Source organism: Euphorbia lathyris, chromosome 1 (genome assembly GCF_963576675.1).
Source record: "Euphorbia lathyris chromosome 1, ddEupLath1.1, whole genome shotgun sequence".
In the NCBI taxonomy this organism is placed as follows: Eukaryota; Viridiplantae; Streptophyta; class Magnoliopsida; order Malpighiales; family Euphorbiaceae; genus Euphorbia; species Euphorbia lathyris.
Window position 1 is genome coordinate 132,086,031 of NC_088910.1, and position 13,383 is coordinate 132,099,413.

Genomic DNA, 13,383 nt, shown 5'->3' on the forward strand with positions numbered 1-13,383 from the left:
TCTTAGTACTACTCTCGCCCAAGCACGATTAACTTCGGAGTTCTGATGGGATCCGGTGCATTAGTGCTGGTATGATCGCACCCGTCATCCCATGCAAAAACTAAGCATATATTCCATACTGGGCGCCCCTTTCTCCCGTATGCTCATCCTTCACGTGCATGCACAAGCCCCCGGACCCCAAACACTGACCCCCGCCTCGAAAACGTGCACGCCATGGTGAAAAAAAATTAAATAATTAAAAAATGCACGTTGCAAAAAAGTTTGGGCCCGCCTCGAAAACGTGCACGCCATGGTGAAAAAAAAATTAAAAAATTAAAAAATGCACGTTGCAAAAAAGTTTAGGGGTGCAACACGAGGACTTCCCAAGAGGTCAACCATCTTAGTACTACTCTCGCCCAAGCACGTTTAACTTCGGAGTTCTGATGGGATCCGGTGCATTAGTGCTGGTATGATCGCACCCGTTATCCCATGCAAAAACTAAGCATATATTCCATACTGGGCGCCCCTTTCTCCCGTATGCTCATCCTTCACGTGCATGCACAAGCCCCCGGACCCCAAACACTGACCCCTGCCTCGAAAACGTGCACGCCATGGTGAAAAAAAAATTAAATAATTAAAAAATGCACGTTGCAAAAAAGTTTGGGCCCGCCTCGAAAACGTGCACGCCATGGTGAAAAAAAAATTAAATAATTAAAAAATGCACGTTGCAAAAAAGTTTGGGGGTGCAACACGAGGACTTCCGAAGAGGTCACCCATCTTAGTACTACTCTCGCCCAAGCACGTTTAACTTCGGAGTTCTGATGGGATCCGGTGCATTAGTGCTGGTATGATCGCACCCGTCATCCCATGCAAAAACTAAGCATATATTCCATACTGGGCGCCCCTTTCTCCCGTATGCTCATCCTTCACGTGCATGCACAAGCCCCCGGACCCCAAACACTGACCCCCGCCTCGAAAACATGCACGCCATGGTGAAAAAAAAAATTAAATAATTAAAAAATGCACGTTGCAAAAAAGTTTGGGGGTGCAACACGAGGACTTCCGAAGAGGTCACCCATCTTAGTACTACTCTCGCCCAAGCACGTTTAACTTCGGAGTTCTGATGGGATCCGGTGCATTAGTGCTGGTATGATCGCACCCGTCATCCCATGCAAAAACTAAGCATATATTCCATACTGGGCGCCCCTTTCTCCCGTATGCTCATCCTTCACGTGCATGCACAAGCCCCCGGACCCCAAACACTGACCCCCGCCTCGAAAACATGCACGCCATGGTGAAAAAAAAAATTAAATAATTAAAAAATGCACGTTGCAAAAAAGTTTGGGGGTGCAACACGAGGACTTCCCAAGAGGTCAACCATCTTAGTACTACTCTCGCCCAAGCACGTTTAACTTCGGAGTTCTGATGGGATCCGGTGCATTAGTGCTGGTATGATCGCACCCGTCATCACATGCAAAAACTAAGCATATATTCCATACTGGGCGCCCCTTTCTCCCGTATGCTCATCCTTCACGTGCATGCACAAGCCCCCGGACCCCAAACACTGACCCCCGCCTCGAAAACGTGCACGCCATGGTGAAAAAAAAAATTAAATAATTAAAAAATGCACGTTGCAAAAAAGTTTAGGCCCGCCTCGAAAACGTGCACGCCATGGTGAAAAAAAATTAAATAATTAAAAAATGCACGTTGCAAAAAAGTTTAGGGGTGCAACACGAGGACTTCCCAAGAGGTCACCCATCTTAGTACTACTCTCGCCCAAGCACGTTTAACTTCGGAGTTCTGATGGGATCCGGTGCATTAGTGCTGGTATGATCGCACCCGTCATCCCATGCAAAAACTAAGCATATATTCCATACTGGGCGCCCCTTTCTCCCGTATGCTCATCCTTCACGTGCATGCACAAGCCCCCGGACCCCAAACACTGACCCCCGCCTCGAAAACGTGCACGCCATGGTGAAAAAAAAATTAAATAATTAAAAAATGCACGTTGCAAAAAAGTTTGGGCCCGCCTCGAAAACGTGCACGCCATGGTGAAAAAAAAATTAAATAATTAAAAAATGCACGTTGCAAAAAAGTTTGGGGGTGCAACACGAGGACTTCCCAAGAGGTCAACCATCTTAGTACTACTCTCGCCCAAGCACGTTTAACTTCGGAGTTCTGATGGGATCCGGTGCATTAGTGCTGGTATGATCGCACCCGTCATCCCATGCAAAAACTAAGCATATATTCCATACTGGGCGCCCCTTTCTCCCGTATGCTCATCCTTCACGTGCATGCACAAGCCCCCGGACCCCAAACACTGACCCCCGCCTCGAAAACGTGCACGCCATGGTGAAAAAAAAAATTAAATAATTAAAAAATGCACGTTGCAAAAAAGTTTGGGCCCGCCTCGAAAACGTGCACGCCATGGTGAAAAAAAAATTAAATAATTAAAAAATGCACGTTGCAAAAAAGTTTAGGGGTGCAACACGAGGACTTCCCAAGAGGTCACCCATCTTAGTACTACTCTCGCCCAAGCACGTTTGACTTCGGAGTTCTGATGGGATCCGGTGCATTAGTGCTGGTATGATCGCACCCGTCATCCCATGCAAAAACTAAGCATATATTCCATACTGGGCGCCCCTTTCTCCCGTATGCTCATCCTTCACGTGCATGCACAAGCCCCCGGACCCCAAACACTAACCCCCGCCTCGAAAACGTGCACGCCATGGTGAAAAAAAAATTAAATAATTAAAAAATGCACGTTGCAAAAAAGTTTGGGCCCGCCTCGAAAACGTGCACGCCATGGTGAAAAAAAAATTAAATAATTAAAAAATGCACGTTGCAAAAAAGTTTGGGGGTGCAACACGAGGACTTCCCAAGAGGTCACCCATCTTAGTACTACTCTCGCCCAAGCACGTTTAACTTCGGAGTTCTGATGGGATCCGGTGCATTAGTGCTGGTATGATCGCACCCGTCATCCCATGCAAAAACTAAGCATATATTCCATACTGGGCGCCCCTTTCTCCCGTATGCTCATCCTTCACGTGCATGCACAAGCCCCCGGACCCCAAACACTGACCCCCGCCTCGAAAACATGCACGCCATGGTGAAAAAAAAAATTAAATAATTAAAAAATGCACGTTGCAAAAAAGTTTGGGGGTGCAACACGAGGACTTCCCAAGAGGTCAACCATCTTAGTACTACTCTCGCCCAAGCACGATTAACTTCGGAGTTCTGATGGGATCCGGTGCATTAGTGCTGGTATGATCGCACCCGTCATCCCATGCAAAAACTAAGCATATATTCCATACTGGGCGCCCCTTTCTCCCGTATGCTCATCCTTCACGTGCATGCACAAGCCCCCGGACCCCAAACACTGACCCCCGCCTCGAAAACGTGCACGCCATGGTGAAAAAAAATTAAATAATTAAAAAATGCACGTTGCAAAAAAGTTTGGGCCCACCTCGAAAACGTGCACGCCATGGTGAAAAAAAATTAAATAATTAAAAAATGCACGTTGCAAAAAAGTTTGGGGGTGCAACACGAGGACTTCCCAAGAGGTCACCCATCTTAGTACTACTCTCGCCCAAGCACGTTTAACTTCGGAGTTCTGATGGGATCCGGTGCATTAGTGCTGGTATGATCGCACCCGTCATCCCATGCAAAAACTAAGCATATATTCCATACTGGGCGCCCCTTTCTCCCGTATGCTCATCCTTCACGTGCATGCACAAGCCCCCGGACCCCAAACACTGACCCCCGCCTCGAAAACATGCACGCCATGGTGAAAAAAAAAATTAAATAATTAAAAAATGCACGTTGCAAAAAAGTTTGGGGGTGCAACACGAGGACTTCCGAAGAGGTCACCCATCTTAGTACTACTCTCGCCCAAGCACGTTTAACTTCGAAGTTCTGATGGGATCCGGTGCATTAGTGCTGGTATGATCGCACCCGTCATCCCATGCAAAAACTAAGCATATATTCCATACTGGGCGCCCCTTTCTCCCGTATGCTCATCCTTCACGTGCATGCACAAGCCCCCGGACCCCAAACACTGACCCCCGCCTCGAAAACATGCACGCCATGGTGAAAAAAAAAATTAAATAATTAAAAAATGCACGTTGCAAAAAAGTTTGGGGGTGCAACACGAGGACTTCCGAAGAGGTCACCCATCTTAGTACTACTCTCGCCCAAGCACGTTTAACTTCGGAGTTCTGATGGGATCCGGTGCATTAGTGCTGGTATGATCGCACCCGTCATCCCATGCAAAAACTAAGCATATATTCCATACTGGGCGCCCCTTTCTCCCGTATGCTCATCCTTCACGTGCATGCACAAGCCCCCGGACCCCAAACACTGACCCCCGCCTCGAAAACGTGCACGCCATGGTGAAAAAAAATTAAATAATTAAAAAATGCACGTTGCAAAAAAGTTTGGGCCCACCTCGAAAACGTGCACGCCATGGTGAAAAAAAATTAAATAATTAAAAAATGCACGTTGCAAAAAAGTTTGGGGGTGCAACACGAGGACTTCCCAAGAGGTCACCCATCTTAGTACTACTCTCGCCCAAGCACGTTTAACTTCGGAGTTCTGATGGGATCCGGTGCATTAGTGCTGGTATGATCGCACCCGTCATCCCATGCAAAAACTAAGCATATATTCCATACTGGGCGCCCCTTTCTCCCGTATGCTCATCCTTCACGTGCATGCACAAGCCCCCGGACCCCAAACACTGACCCCCGCCTCGAAAACATGCACGCCATGGTGAAAAAAAAAATTAAATAATTAAAAAATGCACGTTGCAAAAAAGTTTGGGGGTGCAACACGAGGACTTCCGAAGAGGTCACCCATCTTAGTACTACTCTCGCCCAAGCACGTTTAACTTCGGAGTTCTGATGGGATCCGGTGCATTAGTGCTGGTATGATCGCACCCGTCATCCCATGCAAAAACTAAGCATATATTCCATACTGGGCGCCCCTTTCTCCCGTATGCTCATCCTTCACGTGCATGCACAAGCCCCCGGACCCCAAACACTGACCCCCGCCTCGAAAACATGCACGCCATGGTGAAAAAAAAAATTAAATAATTAAAAAATGCACGTTGCAAAAAAGTTTGGGGGTGCAACACGAGGACTTCCGAAGAGGTCACCCATCTTAGTACTACTCTCGCCCAAGCACGTTTAACTTCGGAGTTCTGATGGGATCCGGTGCATTAGTGCTGGTATGATCGCACCCGTCATCCCATGCAAAAACTAAGCATATATTCCATACTGGGCGCCCCTTTCTCCCGTATGCTCATCCTTCACGTGCATGCACAAGCCCCCGGACCCCAAACACTGACCCCCGCCTCGAAAACATGCACGCCATGGTGAAAAAAAAAATTAAATAATTAAAAAATGCACGTTGCAAAAAAGTTTGGGGGTGCAACACGAGGACTTCCCAAGAGGTCAACCATCTTAGTACTACTCTCGCCCAAGCACGTTTAACTTCGGAGTTCTGATGGGATCCGGTGCATTAGTGCTGGTATGATCGCACCCGTCATCACATGCAAAAACTAAGCATATATTCCATACTGGGCGCCCCTTTCTCCCGTATGCTCATCCTTCACGTGCATGCACAAGCCCCCGGACCCCAAACACTGACCCCCGCCTCGAAAACGTGCACGCCATGGTGAAAAAAAAAATTAAATAATTAAAAAATGCACGTTGCAAAAAAGTTTGGGCCCGCCTCGAAAACGTGCACGCCATGGTGAAAAAAAAATTAAATAATTAAAAAATGCACGTTGCAAAAAAGTTTAGGGGTGCAACACGAGGACTTCCCAAGAGGTCACCCATCTTAGTACTACTCTCGCCCAAGCACGTTTAACTTCGGAGTTCTGATGGGATCCGGTGCATTAGTGCTGGTATGATCGCACCCGTCATCCCATGCAAAAACTAAGCATATATTCCATACTGGGCGCCCCTTTCTCCCGTATGCTCATCCTTCACGTGCATGCACAAGCCCCCGGACCCCAAACACTGACCCCCGCCTCGAAAACGTGCACGCCATGGTGAAAAAAAAATTAAATAATTAAAAAATGCACGTTGCAAAAAAGTTTGGGCCCGCCTCGAAAACGTGCACGCCATGGTGAAAAAAAAATTAAATAATTAAAAAATGCACGTTGCAAAAAAGTTTGGGGGTGCAACACGAGGACTTCCGAAGAGGTCACCCATCTTAGTACTACTCTCGCCCAAGCACGTTTAACTTCGGGGTTCTGATGGGATCCGGTGCATTAGTGCTGGTATGATCGCACCCGTCATCCCATGCAAAAACTAAGCATATATTCCATACTGGGCGCCCCTTTCTCCCGTATGCTCATCCTTCACGTGCATGCACAAGCCCCCGGACCCCAAACACTGACCCCCGCCTCGAAAACATGCACGCCATGGTGAAAAAAAAAATTAAATAATTAAAAAATGCACGTTGCAAAAAAGTTTGGGGGTGCAACACGAGGACTTCCCAAGAGGTCAACCATCTTAGTACTACTCTCGCCCAAGCACGTTTAACTTCGGAGTTCTGATGGGATCCGGTGCATTAGTGCTGGTATGATCGCACCCGTCATCACATGCAAAAACTAAGCATATATTCCATACTGGGCGCCCCTTTCTCCCGTATGCTCATCCTTCACGTGCATGCACAAGCCCCCGGACCCCAAACACTGACCCCCGCCTCGAAAACATGCACGCCATGGTGAAAAAAAAAATTAAATAATTAAAAAATGCACGTTGCAAAAAAGTTTGGGCCCGCCTCGAAAACGTGCACGCCATGGTGAAAAAAAAATTAAATAATTAAAAAATGCACGTTGCAAAAAAGTTTAGGGGTGCAACACGAGGACTTCCTAAGAGGTCACCCATCTTAGTACTACTCTCGCCCAACCACGTTTAACTTCGGAGTTCTGATGGGATCCGGTGCATTAGTGCTGGTATGATCGCACCCGTCATCCCATGCAAAAACTAAGCATATATTCCATACTGGGCGCCCCTTTCTCCCGTATGCTCATCCTTCACGTGCATGCACAAGCCCCCGGACGCCAAACACTAACCCCCGCCTCGAAAACGTGCACGCCATGGTGAAAAAAAAATTAAATAATTAAAAAATGCACGTTGCAAAAAAGTTTGGGCCCGCCTCGAAAACGTGCACGCCATGGTGAAAAAAAAATTAAATAATTAAAAAATGCACGTTGCAAAAAAGTTTGGGGGTGCAACACGAGGACTTCCGAAGAGGTCACCCATCTTAGTACTACTCTCGCCCAAGCACGTTTAACTTCGGAGTTCTGATGGGATCCGGTGCATTAGTGCTGGTATGATCGCACCCGTCATCACATGCAAAAACTAAGCATATATTCCATACTGGGCGCCCCTTTCTCCCGTATGCTCATCCTTCACGTGCATGCACAAGCCCCCGGACCCCAAACACTGACCCCCGCCTCGAAAACGTGCACGCCATGGTGAAAAAAAATTAAATAATTAAAAAATGCACGTTGCAAAAAAGTTTGGGCCCGCCTCGAAAACGTGCACGCCATGGTGAAAAAAAAATTAAATAATTAAAAAATGCACGTTATAAAAAAGTTTAGGGGTGCAACACGAGGACTTCCCAAGAGGTCACCCATCTTAGTACTACTCTCGCCCAAGCACGTTTAACTTCGGAGTTCTGATGGGATCCGGTGCATTAGTGCTGGTATGATCGCACCCGTCATCCCATGCAAAAACTAAGCATATATTCCATACTGGGCGCCCCTTTCTCCCGTATGCTCATCCTTCACGTGCATGCACAAGCCCCCGGACCCCAAACACTGACCCCCGCCTCGAAAACATGCACGCCATGGTGAAAAAAAAAATTAAATAATTAAAAAATGCACGTTGCAAAAAAGTTTGGGGGTGCAACACGAGGACTTCCCAAGAGGTCACCCATCTTAGTACTACTCTCGCCCAAGCACGTTTAACTTCGGAGTTCTGATGGGATCCGGTGCATTAGTGCTGGTATGATCGCACCCGTCATCACATGCAAAAACTAAGCATATATTCCATACTGGGCGCCCCTTTCTCCCGTATGCTCATCCTTCACGTGCATGCACAAGCCCCCGGACCCCAAACACTGACCCCCGCCTCGAAAACGTGCACGCCATGGTGAAAAAAAATTAAATAATTAAAAAATGCACGTTGCAAAAAAGTTTGGGCCCGCCTCGAAAACGTGCACGCCATGGTGAAAAAAAAATTAAATAATTAAAAAATGCACGTTATAAAAAAGTTTAGGGGTGCAACACGAGGACTTCCCAAGAGGTCACCCATCTTAGTACTACTCTCGCCCAAGCACGTTTAACTTCGGAGTTCTGATGGGATCCGGTGCATTAGTGCTGGTATGATCGCACCCGTCATCCCATGCAAAAACTAAGCATATATTCCATACTGGGCGCCCCTTTCTCCCGTATGCTCATCCTTCACGTGCATGCACAAGCCCCCGGACCCCAAACACTGACCCCTGCCTCGAAAACGTGCACGCCATGGTGAAAAAAAAATTAAATAATTAAAAAATGCACGTTGCAAAAAAGTTTGGGCCCGCCTCGAAAACGTGCACGCCATGGTGAAAAAAAAATTAAATAATTAAAAAATGCACGTTGCAAAAAAGTTTGGGGGTGCAACACGAGGACTTCCGAAGAGGTCACCCATCTTAGTACTACTCTCGCCCAAGCACGTTTAACTTCGGAGTTCTGATGGGATCCGGTGCATTAGTGCTGGTATGATCGCACCCGTCATCCCATGCAAAAACTAAGCATATATTCCATACTGGGCGCCCCTTTCTCCCGTATGCTCATCCTTCACGTGCATGCACAAGCCCCCGGACCCCAAACACTGACCCCCGCCTCGAAAACATGCACGCCATGGTGAAAAAAAAAATTAAATAATTAAAAAATGCACGTTGCAAAAAAGTTTGGGGGTGCAACACGAGGACTTCCGAAGAGGTCACCCATCTTAGTACTACTCTCGCCCAAGCACGTTTAACTTCGGAGTTCTGATGGGATCCGGTGCATTAGTGCTGGTATGATCGCACCCGTCATCCCATGCAAAAACTAAGCATATATTCCATACTGGGCGCCCCTTTCTCCCGTATGCTCATCCTTCACGTGCATGCACAAGCCCCCGGACCCCAAACACTGACCCCCGCCTCGAAAACATGCACGCCATGGTGAAAAAAAAAATTAAATAATTAAAAAATGCACGTTGCAAAAAAGTTTGGGGGTGCAACACGAGGACTTCCCAAGAGGTCAACCATCTTAGTACTACTCTCGCCCAAGCACGTTTAACTTCGGAGTTCTGATGGGATCCGGTGCATTAGTGCTGGTATGATCGCACCCATCATCACATGCAAAAACTAAGCATATATTCCATACTGGGCGCCCCTTTCTCCCGTATGCTCATCCTTCACGTGCATGCACAAGCCCCCGGACCCCAAACACTGACCCCCGCCTCGAAAACGTGCACGCCATGGTGAAAAAAAAAATTAAATAATTAAAAAATGCACGTTGCAAAAAAGTTTAGGCCCGCCTCGAAAACGTGCACGCCATGGTGAAAAAAAAATTAAATAATTAAAAAATGCACGTTGCAAAAAAGTTTAGGGGTGCAACACGAGGACTTCCCAAGAGGTCACCCATCTTAGTACTACTCTCGCCCAAGCACGTTTAACTTCGGAGTTCTGATGGGATCCGGTGCATTAGTGCTGGTATGATCGCACCCGTCATCCCATGCAAAAACTAAGCATATATTCCATACTGGGCGCCCCTTTCTCCCGTATGCTCATCCTTCACGTGCATGCACAAGCCCCCGGACCCCAAACACTAACCCCCGCCTCGAAAACGTGCACGCCATGGTGAAAAAAAAATTAAATAATTAAAAAATGCACGTTGCAAAAAAGTTTGGGCCCGCCTCGAAAACGTGCACGCCATGGTGAAAAAAAAATTAAATAATTAAAAAATGCACGTTGCAAAAAAGTTTGGGGGTGCAACACGAGGACTTCCCAAGAGGTCACCCATCTTAGTACTACTCTCGCCCAAGCACGTTTAACTTCGGAGTTCTGATGGGATCCGGTGCATTAGTGCTGGTATGATCGCACCCGTCATCCCATGCAAAAACTAAGCATATATTCCATACTGGGCGCCCCTTTCTCCCGTATGCTCATCCTTCACGTGCATGCACAAGCCCCCGGACCCCAAACACTGACCCCCGCCTCGAAAACATGCACGCCATGGTGAAAAAAAAAATTAAATAATTAAAAAATGCACGTTGCAAAAAAGTTTGGGGGTGCAACACGAGGACTTCCCAAGAGGTCAACCATCTTAGTACTACTCTCGCCCAAGCACGTTTAACTTCGGAGTTCTGATGGGATCCGGTGCATTAGTGCTGGTATGATCGCACCCGTCATCACATGCAAAAACTAAGCATATATTCCATACTGGGCGCCCCTTTCTCCCGTATGCTCATCCTTCACGTGCATGCACAAGCCCCCGGACCCCAAACACTGACCCCCGCCTCGAAAACGTGCACGCCATGGTGAAAAAAAATTAAATAATTAAAAAATGCACGTTGCAAAAAAGTTTGGGCCCGCCTCGAAAACGTGCACGCCATGGTGAAAAAAAAATTAAATAATTAAAAAATGCACGTTGCAAAAAAGTTTGGGGGTGCAACACGAGGACTTCCCAAGAGGTCACCCATCTTAGTACTACTCTCGCCCAAGCACGTTTAACTTCGGAGTTCTAATGGGATCCGGTGCATTAGTGCTGGTATGATCGCACCCGTCATCCCATGCAAAAACTAAGCATATATTCCATACTGGGCGCCCCTTTCTCCCGTATGCTCATCCTTCACGTGCATGCACAAGCCCCCGGACCCCAAACACTGACCCCCGCCTCGAAAACATGCACGCCATGGTGAAAAAAAAAATTAAATAATTAAAAAATGCACGTTGCAAAAAAGTTTGGGGGTGCAACACGAGGACTTCCCAAGAGGTCACCCATCTTAGTACTACTCTCGCCCAAGCACGTTTAACTTCGGAGTTCTGATGGGATCCGGTGCATTAGTGCTGGTATGATCGCACCCGTCATCACATGCAAAAACTAAGCATATATTCCATACTGGGCGCCCCTTTCTCCCGTATGCTCATCCTTCACGTGCATGCACAAGCCCCCGGACCCCAAACACTGACCCCCGCCTCGAAAACGTGCACGCCATGGTGAAAAAAAATTAAATAATTAAAAAATGCACGTTGCAAAAAAGTTTGGGCCCGCCTCGAAAACGTGCACGCCATGGTGAAAAAAAAATTAAATAATTAAAAAATGCACGTTATAAAAAAGTTTAGGGGTGCAACACGAGGACTTCCCAAGAGGTCACCCATCTTAGTACTACTCTCGCCCAAGCACGTTTAACTTCGGAGTTCTGATGGGATCCGGTGCATTAGTGCTGGTATGATCGCACCCGTCATCCCATGCAAAAACTAAGCATATATTCCATACTGGGCGCCCCTTTCTCCCGTATGCTCATCCTTCACGTGCATGCACAAGCCCCCGGACCCCAAACACTGACCCCTGCCTCGAAAACGTGCACGCCATGGTGAAAAAAAAATTAAATAATTAAAAAATGCACGTTGCAAAAAAGTTTGGGCCCGCCTCGAAAACGTGCACGCCATGGTGAAAAAAAAATTAAATAATTAAAAAATGCACGTTGCAAAAAAGTTTGGGGGTGCAACACGAGGACTTCCGAAGAGGTCACCCATCTTAGTACTACTCTCGCCCAAGCACGTTTAACTTCGGAGTTCTGATGGGATCCGGTGCATTAGTGCTGGTATGATCGCACCCGTCATCCCATGCAAAAACTAAGCATATATTCCATACTGGGCGCCCCTTTCTCCCGTATGCTCATCCTTCACGTGCATGCACAAGCCCCCGGACCCCAAACACTGACCCCCGCCTCGAAAACATGCACGCCATGGTGAAAAAAAAAATTAAATAATTAAAAAATGCACGTTGCAAAAAAGTTTGGGGGTGCAACACGAGGACTTCCGAAGAGGTCACCCATCTTAGTACTACTCTCGCCCAAGCACGTTTAACTTCGGAGTTCTGATGGGATCCGGTGCATTAGTGCTGGTATGATCGCACCCGTCATCCCATGCAAAAACTAAGCATATATTCCATACTGGGCGCCCCTTTCTCCCGTATGCTCATCCTTCACGTGCATGCACAAGCCCCCGGACCCCAAACACTGACCCCCGCCTCGAAAACATGCACGCCATGGTGAAAAAAAAAATTAAATAATTAAAAAATGCACGTTGCAAAAAAGTTTGGGGGTGCAACACGAGGACTTCCCAAGAGGTCAACCATCTTAGTACTACTCTCGCCCAAGCACGTTTAACTTCGGAGTTCTGATGGGATCCGGTGCATTAGTGCTGGTATGATCGCACCCATCATCACATGCAAAAACTAAGCATATATTCCATACTGGGCGCCCCTTTCTCCCGTATGCTCATCCTTCACGTGCATGCACAAGCCCCCGGACCCCAAACACTGACCCCCGCCTCGAAAACGTGCACGCCATGGTGAAAAAAAAAATTAAATAATTAAAAAATGCACGTTGCAAAAAAGTTTAGGCCCGCCTCGAAAACGTGCACGCCATGGTGAAAAAAAAATTAAATAATTAAAAAATGCACGTTGCAAAAAAGTTTAGGGGTGCAACACGAGGACTTCCCAAGAGGTCACCCATCTTAGTACTACTCTCGCCCAAGCACGTTTAACTTCGGAGTTCTGATGGGATCCGGTGCATTAGTGCTGGTATGATCGCACCCGTCATCCCATGCAAAAACTAAGCATATATTCCATACTGGGCGCCCCTTTCTCCCGTATGCTCATCCTTCACGTGCATGCACAAGCCCCCGGACCCCAAACACTAACCCCCGCCTCGAAAACGTGCACGCCATGGTGAAAAAAAAATTAAATAATTAAAAAATGCACGTTGCAAAAAAGTTTGGGCCCGCCTCGAAAACGTGCACGCCATGGTGAAAAAAAAATTAAATAATTAAAAAATGCACGTTGCAAAAAAGTTTGGGGGTGCAACACGAGGACTTCCCAAGAGGTCACCCATCTTAGTACTACTCTCGCCCAAGCACGTTTAACTTCGGAGTTCTGATGGGATCCGGTGCATTAGTGCTGGTATGATCGCACCCGTCATCCCATGCAAAAACTAAGCATATATTCCATACTGGGCGCCCCTTTCTCCCGTATGCTCATCCTTCACGTGCATGCACAAGCCCCCGGACCCCAAACACTGACCCCCGCCTCGAAAACATGCACGCCATGGTGAAAAAAAAAATTAAATAATT

The 13,383-nt window shown here is 47.2% G+C and overlaps 39 non-coding genes across 39 annotated transcripts in view; all 39 read right to left on the reverse strand.

The window, feature by feature from the left end:
- LOC136211950 (5S ribosomal RNA) overlaps positions 1-83 on the reverse strand; it is a 119-nt gene extending 36 nt beyond the window's left edge. Inside the window, exon 1 of the ribosomal RNA XR_010679132.1 lies at positions 1-83. This exon is cut by the window's left edge and continues 36 nt beyond it. This is a non-coding gene — a ribosomal RNA (5S ribosomal RNA).
- Positions 84-341: 258 nt separating this feature from the next.
- Positions 342-460, reverse strand: LOC136212751 (5S ribosomal RNA). Its single transcript, XR_010679892.1, has one exon. It is a non-coding gene; the product is annotated as a 5S ribosomal RNA (ribosomal RNA).
- Positions 461-719: 259 nt separating this feature from the next.
- Positions 720-838, reverse strand: LOC136213080 (5S ribosomal RNA). Its single transcript, XR_010680213.1, has one exon. It is a non-coding gene; the product is annotated as a 5S ribosomal RNA (ribosomal RNA).
- Positions 839-1,021: 183 nt separating this feature from the next.
- Positions 1,022-1,140, reverse strand: LOC136213081 (5S ribosomal RNA). Its single transcript, XR_010680214.1, has one exon. It is a non-coding gene; the product is annotated as a 5S ribosomal RNA (ribosomal RNA).
- A 183-nt stretch (positions 1,141-1,323) lies between these two features.
- Positions 1,324-1,442, reverse strand: LOC136212752 (5S ribosomal RNA). Its single transcript, XR_010679893.1, has one exon. It is a non-coding gene; the product is annotated as a 5S ribosomal RNA (ribosomal RNA).
- A 259-nt stretch (positions 1,443-1,701) lies between these two features.
- LOC136215230 (5S ribosomal RNA) lies at positions 1,702-1,820 on the reverse strand. The gene has a single exon (XR_010682279.1). It is a non-coding gene; the product is annotated as a 5S ribosomal RNA (ribosomal RNA).
- Positions 1,821-2,079: 259 nt separating this feature from the next.
- Positions 2,080-2,198, reverse strand: LOC136212753 (5S ribosomal RNA). Its single transcript, XR_010679894.1, has one exon. It is a non-coding gene; the product is annotated as a 5S ribosomal RNA (ribosomal RNA).
- Positions 2,199-2,458: 260 nt separating this feature from the next.
- LOC136212159 (5S ribosomal RNA) lies at positions 2,459-2,577 on the reverse strand. Its single transcript, XR_010679330.1, has one exon. It is a non-coding gene; the product is annotated as a 5S ribosomal RNA (ribosomal RNA).
- Positions 2,578-2,836: 259 nt separating this feature from the next.
- Positions 2,837-2,955, reverse strand: LOC136215242 (5S ribosomal RNA). The gene has a single exon (XR_010682290.1). It is a non-coding gene; the product is annotated as a 5S ribosomal RNA (ribosomal RNA).
- A 183-nt stretch (positions 2,956-3,138) lies between these two features.
- On the reverse strand, positions 3,139-3,257 carry LOC136213728 (5S ribosomal RNA). Its single transcript, XR_010680832.1, has one exon. It is a non-coding gene; the product is annotated as a 5S ribosomal RNA (ribosomal RNA).
- A 257-nt stretch (positions 3,258-3,514) lies between these two features.
- Positions 3,515-3,633, reverse strand: LOC136215255 (5S ribosomal RNA). The gene has a single exon (XR_010682302.1). It is a non-coding gene; the product is annotated as a 5S ribosomal RNA (ribosomal RNA).
- A 183-nt stretch (positions 3,634-3,816) lies between these two features.
- LOC136214615 (5S ribosomal RNA) lies at positions 3,817-3,935 on the reverse strand. The gene has a single exon (XR_010681696.1). It is a non-coding gene; the product is annotated as a 5S ribosomal RNA (ribosomal RNA).
- A 183-nt stretch (positions 3,936-4,118) lies between these two features.
- On the reverse strand, positions 4,119-4,237 carry LOC136213082 (5S ribosomal RNA). The gene has a single exon (XR_010680215.1). It is a non-coding gene; the product is annotated as a 5S ribosomal RNA (ribosomal RNA).
- A 257-nt stretch (positions 4,238-4,494) lies between these two features.
- LOC136215266 (5S ribosomal RNA) lies at positions 4,495-4,613 on the reverse strand. The gene has a single exon (XR_010682313.1). It is a non-coding gene; the product is annotated as a 5S ribosomal RNA (ribosomal RNA).
- Positions 4,614-4,796: 183 nt separating this feature from the next.
- LOC136213083 (5S ribosomal RNA) lies at positions 4,797-4,915 on the reverse strand. The gene has a single exon (XR_010680216.1). It is a non-coding gene; the product is annotated as a 5S ribosomal RNA (ribosomal RNA).
- A 183-nt stretch (positions 4,916-5,098) lies between these two features.
- LOC136213085 (5S ribosomal RNA) lies at positions 5,099-5,217 on the reverse strand. The gene has a single exon (XR_010680218.1). It is a non-coding gene; the product is annotated as a 5S ribosomal RNA (ribosomal RNA).
- Positions 5,218-5,400: 183 nt separating this feature from the next.
- LOC136212755 (5S ribosomal RNA) lies at positions 5,401-5,519 on the reverse strand. Its single transcript, XR_010679896.1, has one exon. It is a non-coding gene; the product is annotated as a 5S ribosomal RNA (ribosomal RNA).
- A 260-nt stretch (positions 5,520-5,779) lies between these two features.
- Positions 5,780-5,898, reverse strand: LOC136215278 (5S ribosomal RNA). Its single transcript, XR_010682324.1, has one exon. It is a non-coding gene; the product is annotated as a 5S ribosomal RNA (ribosomal RNA).
- A 259-nt stretch (positions 5,899-6,157) lies between these two features.
- Positions 6,158-6,276, reverse strand: LOC136215003 (5S ribosomal RNA). Its single transcript, XR_010682060.1, has one exon. It is a non-coding gene; the product is annotated as a 5S ribosomal RNA (ribosomal RNA).
- A 183-nt stretch (positions 6,277-6,459) lies between these two features.
- LOC136212756 (5S ribosomal RNA) lies at positions 6,460-6,578 on the reverse strand. The gene has a single exon (XR_010679897.1). It is a non-coding gene; the product is annotated as a 5S ribosomal RNA (ribosomal RNA).
- Positions 6,579-6,838: 260 nt separating this feature from the next.
- Positions 6,839-6,957, reverse strand: LOC136215088 (5S ribosomal RNA). The gene has a single exon (XR_010682140.1). It is a non-coding gene; the product is annotated as a 5S ribosomal RNA (ribosomal RNA).
- Positions 6,958-7,216: 259 nt separating this feature from the next.
- Positions 7,217-7,335, reverse strand: LOC136213086 (5S ribosomal RNA). Its single transcript, XR_010680219.1, has one exon. It is a non-coding gene; the product is annotated as a 5S ribosomal RNA (ribosomal RNA).
- Positions 7,336-7,593: 258 nt separating this feature from the next.
- Positions 7,594-7,712, reverse strand: LOC136215290 (5S ribosomal RNA). The gene has a single exon (XR_010682335.1). It is a non-coding gene; the product is annotated as a 5S ribosomal RNA (ribosomal RNA).
- Positions 7,713-7,895: 183 nt separating this feature from the next.
- LOC136215302 (5S ribosomal RNA) lies at positions 7,896-8,014 on the reverse strand. The gene has a single exon (XR_010682346.1). It is a non-coding gene; the product is annotated as a 5S ribosomal RNA (ribosomal RNA).
- Positions 8,015-8,272: 258 nt separating this feature from the next.
- LOC136215314 (5S ribosomal RNA) lies at positions 8,273-8,391 on the reverse strand. Its single transcript, XR_010682357.1, has one exon. It is a non-coding gene; the product is annotated as a 5S ribosomal RNA (ribosomal RNA).
- A 259-nt stretch (positions 8,392-8,650) lies between these two features.
- Positions 8,651-8,769, reverse strand: LOC136213087 (5S ribosomal RNA). Its single transcript, XR_010680220.1, has one exon. It is a non-coding gene; the product is annotated as a 5S ribosomal RNA (ribosomal RNA).
- A 183-nt stretch (positions 8,770-8,952) lies between these two features.
- LOC136213088 (5S ribosomal RNA) lies at positions 8,953-9,071 on the reverse strand. Its single transcript, XR_010680221.1, has one exon. It is a non-coding gene; the product is annotated as a 5S ribosomal RNA (ribosomal RNA).
- Positions 9,072-9,254: 183 nt separating this feature from the next.
- Positions 9,255-9,373, reverse strand: LOC136212757 (5S ribosomal RNA). The gene has a single exon (XR_010679898.1). It is a non-coding gene; the product is annotated as a 5S ribosomal RNA (ribosomal RNA).
- A 260-nt stretch (positions 9,374-9,633) lies between these two features.
- LOC136215326 (5S ribosomal RNA) lies at positions 9,634-9,752 on the reverse strand. The gene has a single exon (XR_010682368.1). It is a non-coding gene; the product is annotated as a 5S ribosomal RNA (ribosomal RNA).
- Positions 9,753-10,011: 259 nt separating this feature from the next.
- Positions 10,012-10,130, reverse strand: LOC136215338 (5S ribosomal RNA). The gene has a single exon (XR_010682379.1). It is a non-coding gene; the product is annotated as a 5S ribosomal RNA (ribosomal RNA).
- Positions 10,131-10,313: 183 nt separating this feature from the next.
- On the reverse strand, positions 10,314-10,432 carry LOC136212758 (5S ribosomal RNA). The gene has a single exon (XR_010679899.1). It is a non-coding gene; the product is annotated as a 5S ribosomal RNA (ribosomal RNA).
- A 258-nt stretch (positions 10,433-10,690) lies between these two features.
- LOC136211908 (5S ribosomal RNA) lies at positions 10,691-10,809 on the reverse strand. The gene has a single exon (XR_010679092.1). It is a non-coding gene; the product is annotated as a 5S ribosomal RNA (ribosomal RNA).
- Positions 10,810-10,992: 183 nt separating this feature from the next.
- On the reverse strand, positions 10,993-11,111 carry LOC136215349 (5S ribosomal RNA). The gene has a single exon (XR_010682390.1). It is a non-coding gene; the product is annotated as a 5S ribosomal RNA (ribosomal RNA).
- Positions 11,112-11,369: 258 nt separating this feature from the next.
- LOC136215360 (5S ribosomal RNA) lies at positions 11,370-11,488 on the reverse strand. Its single transcript, XR_010682402.1, has one exon. It is a non-coding gene; the product is annotated as a 5S ribosomal RNA (ribosomal RNA).
- Positions 11,489-11,747: 259 nt separating this feature from the next.
- LOC136213089 (5S ribosomal RNA) lies at positions 11,748-11,866 on the reverse strand. The gene has a single exon (XR_010680222.1). It is a non-coding gene; the product is annotated as a 5S ribosomal RNA (ribosomal RNA).
- A 183-nt stretch (positions 11,867-12,049) lies between these two features.
- On the reverse strand, positions 12,050-12,168 carry LOC136213091 (5S ribosomal RNA). The gene has a single exon (XR_010680223.1). It is a non-coding gene; the product is annotated as a 5S ribosomal RNA (ribosomal RNA).
- A 183-nt stretch (positions 12,169-12,351) lies between these two features.
- Positions 12,352-12,470, reverse strand: LOC136212759 (5S ribosomal RNA). Its single transcript, XR_010679900.1, has one exon. It is a non-coding gene; the product is annotated as a 5S ribosomal RNA (ribosomal RNA).
- A 260-nt stretch (positions 12,471-12,730) lies between these two features.
- LOC136215372 (5S ribosomal RNA) lies at positions 12,731-12,849 on the reverse strand. Its single transcript, XR_010682414.1, has one exon. It is a non-coding gene; the product is annotated as a 5S ribosomal RNA (ribosomal RNA).
- A 259-nt stretch (positions 12,850-13,108) lies between these two features.
- Positions 13,109-13,227, reverse strand: LOC136215384 (5S ribosomal RNA). Its single transcript, XR_010682426.1, has one exon. It is a non-coding gene; the product is annotated as a 5S ribosomal RNA (ribosomal RNA).
- Between the last annotated feature and the right edge of the window lie 156 nt (positions 13,228-13,383).